The 6539-nt window shown below is 37.0% G+C and overlaps 1 pseudogene; it reads right to left on the minus strand.

The window, feature by feature from the left end:
• Positions 1 to 3587: 3587 nt before the first annotated feature.
• LOC149199817 (U-box domain-containing protein 45-like) lies at positions 3588 to 6119 on the minus strand (annotated as a pseudogene).
• Positions 6120 to 6539: the final 420 nt, after the last annotated feature.

Genomic DNA, 6539 nt, shown 5'->3' on the forward strand with positions numbered 1-6539 from the left:
TTTCATGACTTCATCAAGCTGATTTTGCCTTCATGGAATAGTATATGATAGCATAGTAGATTGTTATGTTATTCTGAACATGCCCTCTTCATGATTTGTTGATATTCACTGAACGATGTTCTATCCTTTTATGCTTGTGATAAAGTGTTAACTATCCTATTGCCCAAATCAACATCGGTTGTTATCTTTTAGTTGTGTGTTCAGTGAAAGTGTTTATTTTGATCTTGTGTGCTCATGTATATATGCGTGGTGATGTTCCTGGTCACATATAGTTTATGGTCTGCTAGGATAATGATGGTGTTGATTAATTTTCAAAATTTTAACGTGGATGCTCTTTTTTTTTAGGTTTTTCTACAGTTCTGCTTCCAACCAGGATTGTCCATGCATTGAACCTCAATGTGGAAGACATAAATTGTCAGCCAAGCACACAATTTCGTATTTTTACAAGCATGCAATTCTCATCCAAGCACGCAATGTGGTCTTTTGCCAAGCACACAATGTTTATCTATACAAATATTTTTTGTTGTAAAACGCATCATGGAAGTGATGGTCATGGTTGAAGGCTTGTATTTTATCTAGTCCATGGTTTTCCGACTTCCAGTTGTACAACAAGTGATAAAGCTATGATAGATTAATTTACCTTTTGTATAGGCATCATTACACGAAATGATGCTCTGGAAGCACAAGGGAAGTATTATTCAATATTGTGGCAGTTTCCACGGTCTTGAGGAAACAGTTCTAGCATTTTGTAATAAATTGAATATAATGAAATCCATTGCAGTGAATTTTTTGCTAGCAATCTGTTATATTTCTAAACTTTTGATGTTCAGCTCCACTCCATTTGGTAATCAATAAAATACAAGTTTAGGAGTTCTTTGATGGAACCTCAGAAAAAGGCACTATTGTGAGTAATTTGCATCTGTCTGGAAATCAAATTGTTGAGACGATTGCAGGATTGGGATTCTGTAGATTCTGTTGCTCTCTGCTGTAGGTCTCACTATGTCATCTTGTCCTCTGCATCATTCCTCATAATGTCTAAAACCACTCACTCCGCATTCATACTGAAGCTTGTGCAGGAAGTTCTTGTCTGAGCTACATTTCTCAACATCAATTACCTCGACTTGAGCTCCATGGTTCTCTTGTCCCTCTTCAAAATCACCATGCTACAATCTAGCATCCAGTGCTTCTAACCACCTGATAAATCCTTCACCAATATTTCTCCCATCTTGTGCTCATTCTGCTATTCCTCCCTCAACTGAATTTGCAGGGCTTCAGTAACGGATTTGCACACTATTGACTGTATACTCTAGAGTGCAAGAGCCAAGGTTTAGTTGGTAATAGATTTAATTCATTTTGGATGGGAATATTCAATAGATTCACCTCACTCAAGAAGTTAGAAAAAAAACTGGTATTTCACATAAAATTTTGACAAGAAAAGTCTTCTCTTTCAAGAGAGCTATGTTCTCGTGAGCCACTGAATGACTTAGTAATTATGCACTCTGGTAACCTATGCCAGTGCCAGATAGCTAATAGCAGAAAAACACACGAAGAGTAAAAATCGGGAGAAAGTAAGCATGCTATTTAATTGAACAGTCACTGAACAAGAGACTTTCATTGTCTGTAAAGTTATGAACAGGAACTCTCACATATTTGGAGCTATACTTTACAGTCTGTCACAGTAGCTAAAGTTGCAATTTATTTGTCAATTTTTACCTCTTGGCTTAATTACATTATGTAGTGCCATGGGAAAATGAGAAAATATTAGGTACCAGATTCAAAGGAAGTTAACTTGGTTTCAATAAGACCTTCATACTCCAAAATATAAAAAAGTAGATCTAGCAAGGATGGGTCTTGCAACATGCAACAGATGATTCCAATAACTTGTTTGACTATGTGCTGAAAAGCTCATCTTGTTTACTTTGGAGTTGAGAAACTAATGGACAATCTGTGCTGAAGATATTTATGTCCAGCATGTACATTTGTATCTTAAATATGGCTGAGATATCTTGGTAAAATCCCAAGGATTGCACCTCTGCAACCTATCCAATTTACTGCATGCCTGATTCTCTGTTTCTCAAAAATCCACATCTTGATACTTGTGTCCAATTCAGTTACTATCACTTCTCACTACTCACCAATCCCATTGACTTTGAAAGTTTAATTTGTTAACCTCATTTTGCCACCTTTTCTCATCTTTCTATCAGCTAAGCATGCACATGACTCGAGTAGAATACTTATTATGACTTTAGAATATGAAATTCAGAAGATGTGTGCTAGGAACCATTTGTCCTAGTCCTTACAGCAACCAAAAGCCTATTCTTTGGCTTATGATGCTCTCAAAGCATGAAATCGGAGAGTAAATATTCTATTGCCTATTATTTGAAATGAGTAATGGTTAACTAACCTTCCTGCAACTTGCATTTCCTCATATATTTCAAGATTCAAAGCTCTGCTCAATCAATGTATAAGGAATGTATATCCAAGAAGTTTTGCTGCAAGGGTATTCACAAATAGAATTTTACATGGGCATTGCAGAACATCATGAGATGTCATCACCATGGAGGTTCATACAATTTAGTGCTGTTGGAATTGCCCTAAAAGATGTTACTTGTGCATTTAACATGTATGATTTAAAATATTATATAAATCATATTGTTAGTACATTGATTAGTAATCAATTGTTTATAATGTTGATTACTAATCAATGTACTAACAATTCATCAACATTGTTTCGCATGTCAACAACACCATAAATATGGAAATCAAAGTTGTCAGAAAGGAAGACAAAGAGATACAAAATCAACAACACAAACATGACACTGGAAAGAAAGGCATGTTTGAAAGCATAAAGGAGGCAAGAAGAAAACAAAAGATTGCAAGCTCAAAGGCTTACAAAGATGAAGGGGCATTAGAAAAATGCTAGCAGGAAAATATAGTTACATAACAAGAAACAAAGGTAACAACAGTTACAAACGTACATAACAAGAAACAAAGGTAACAATATAGGCATATAAATATTGACTCGTGAGTATGGTTGCTTGTGACATCATATGCAAAGATGGACAGATACAGAAGTTCAAAATTAAAATACCAAAACTTGGACAGATACATAGTAATGAAGAGAGATTAACCAAATTCAAGATCAAATTAACATAGTTGCAATTTGAGTCTAAAAAGTTTGTAAAGTTGCACACCTATATGCGTGGTCGAATATTTCCCTTTAAAATTTTCTTAGAATAAGTACAATATTAATGTACTTGTATCCTTGATTTACAATGTAATATATGCAGCATTTTTTAAAAATATACCTTGGAAAATAAACATTTTTATACAACGTTTAGATGGGAGGAGAAAGATTGATTACATAACCCCGTGTGCGTTGATCTCTTCTTTCCTGTCCTTTGGTGGACAGATAATACTATACCAGCCACAATTACTTCAAGAAACATAGCAATCAACACTCCCCATAGGCCACCTTGAAAAGAAAAGTTTACACATCTATTGGTAGCAGCAACAGATTAACAAGTGCAAACTCAGTGTGATCCAATAAACAAGGAGAAGTTGGTCTAGAATGTATTAAGATGTGATGATCAAACTAAATCTCCGATATATATTTACAGGCTATACTAGAATAGAAGAACATCACATCTACTGAAAGAGGTAATTATCCTCTCTGTGATAATGTACAAATCTGCGACAAAGCAGTGTTATCTAATTATTTTTCACCTCTGAAACTTTTGTACAGTATATTCCTAAATCATCAAGCTATGAGATGATTCAATTCCTAACTTCGTTACAACAAACAGTCAGGGCAGCCTCTGAATGGTCCCAACTACGTAGAAAATTTAGAACCGTACAACAAACGAAATTGATTTACAAGGACTTCCAGCAGAAACTAAAGATAAACGTTCTGCCTCCATTTGGTTCGCATATACTAACACTGATAAAAAGCAAATGACTTTGCCTTCCAAAAGAGGCTTAATGTTCGGCCAATCTTTTTGGAAGTTGTTCTATGAGTTGTTTTATTTTCCTTCAAGCTCTCCCCATAGATTGATGGCTGAGGGGTACACACAGCTGTAGAAGACTGGCAGGAAACATCTTGCTGTCGCTGCTCTCTGAAATGCTGTAGCAATTTCTGTGCTTTGTCCTTTCCCCTTGGGCTTCCATTCATAGAAAGAGTAACCAAATAAGGAATGACCCCTTCCCTTAAAACCATTTGACTGTGCTCAAAACTATTAGTACATAACAATAAGATATATGTTGCTGCTTGTTCTTGTGCAATGGTTTTACCTGTATCAAGAATATCTGCAATGGTTCCAATGCAGCCTTCCGTATCAACAATTGTTGCTCTGCCCTCTTCAGTAGAAGCAAGGTTATACAAAATTGTAAGGCATTTTTCTGTACAGTCACCCTTTGCAACAAGAAGAAGATGAGCAAGCCTGGAAACAACTCCTGCAGATACCATGTAGGACCTGTTTCCCTTGAATGTTGATAAATTATACAAGGCATTTATAGCAGCTTGTCTACATTGGTTAGATTCCGAGTCCATCAGTTTAATGAGCAGAGGTATTGCTCTGGAAGCTCCAATGCTAGCTTTATTATCTTCCAAACTAGATAACATAAGCAAGACAGCTACAACTGCTTCAGATGTTTCAGAATCAAGAAGATCCAACAAAGAGGCACTGCACCTGCAGCCAAGATTACTGCTTTGTTCCTACAATACAAAGCATGAAAACAAGTAAGCAAAAATGTTTTAAGATGATTAGTAAAAGAATAAATCACATCTGCTAGACTTGTGTATTTTGATAATCTAAAAAATATTTCAGACATCCTTCTACCTATTATTATTCACACCAATATTGAAAAGCGCCAAAGCTCCAGTCTCTTGTGCTTGGGCATTACATGCACCAATAGCAGAACGTAGGAAGTTCACAAGCATGTGAATGAAACCATTGGCACCCATGTAAGAACGAGCTTCATCATCATCCTTTGCGAGAAATCTAATCTCTTCTGCTGCTCTACATTGCAGTTATAGTGACGGTCCACCAAGGCTTGAGAGAAACCTTTCATATGTTTTACAAGGGTCCTCTTTGAAATTTTGAGATTCAACTATGTCACATGACCAGGAAAGGCTTGTATCACCTAGTTCACTCGATCCTTCATTTCTTAGCATAGCCGGTGAATCACAGTAAGAAATGTTACCAAAAGTACCAGTTGATAATCTGCTAACATCATCCTCACAAGCACATGCAACTTGATTGTCCCTCAATGGGACTACCTTGACCTCCCTCAGGCGACCACCATCAATGCTCTTGACACATCCAAAATCTGCCAAGTCCCATCTCCAACCTGCCACAGGAGGGCATGGAGTAGATGGCTCTAGAACATCAATTCTATGTTGTTCACACCAACTTGCAATTAGACTTTTGACACAATAATTAGGAGTTACACCAAGATGTGTCAAGCTTTGCTGGGTTTTGGGACATGTATCATGACCCTCATTAGTCCACTTCTCTATATAAACCCGTTCATAAGTTTGGCCAGATGAAATAATCACAGTGTTAGACATTAGTTGCAGAGAAATTGGACATCTGAATTCTTCAGGAGGTACTGGAATGCTTCCTGAGCTAACAAGAATTTCCTTTCCAGCTATATCAAATGAGTGAAGCTTTGAAGCATGACCTTCAATGTTTCTTCCATTCCTACTAACCTCCCCAATGCAATCTCTGATGGATGGAGAACATGGACCTGAGTTTGGGGAATCAGCACCATCTGAATACTCATTTTTGAAGAACATAGTGTGCTTTCTTAAAAGATGCAAGAGATATATGATAATGGACTCCTTCTTGTCTTTATCAGAGCGGGCTTTATCAAGCAATCTCTTTAAGGCTCTTTTTTCTGACAACACGGCTCTTGAAGACATGATTTTTAGCTTAGTAGCCACCCGACGAAAAACATCCATTTCTGATGTATCATTTCCACTACTGGGATCCTTATCTTGCCGCAACAATGAAATGACTTCATCACCAACTTCTTTTTCTGTTCGTTCAAGTGCAAATGTTGTCCCCTCAAGCTCTTTAACAATTTCAACAATCTGCATGAAGAATTTAATAACCATAAGCAACAATCAAAGAAATTCTACTATCTTCAACAATACACCAGTTACAACAAATGAACTTGATATATTAAAAGTGTGCACAAAAGGCATTTTTTAATATGTTCAAATATCAAAATTACATCTGCCAAAAATCAAAACAGATGGATTTTCCAACAGGGCATAAGTTCACTGGTGAGGTCAACAGAGTGGTAAGCCATCCCCCAGGGTTCACTTCTCACTGTGGTCTTTTCCCACCCAAATGGCACATCTCAAAAAGAGACGAACGCAGGTGCTAATCTCAAGATGATTTTGGTGGAACAGTTGCCCCTCAAACCTGGCATGAAGGCTGAAGAAAGTTCAAGTTGTGCAGTACAGGCCCCCCAACCTTGGGGTGTGTTTTCTGAAGCAACATCCCAATAGAAGAAACAACAGATAGATAGGA

Source organism: Pinus tabuliformis, chromosome 2_1 (genome assembly GCF_031772625.1).
Source record: "Pinus tabuliformis cultivar Carrire ecotype Pingquan chromosome 2_1, CPIR1, whole genome shotgun sequence".
In the NCBI taxonomy this organism is placed as follows: Eukaryota; Viridiplantae; Streptophyta; class Pinopsida; order Pinales; family Pinaceae; genus Pinus; species Pinus tabuliformis.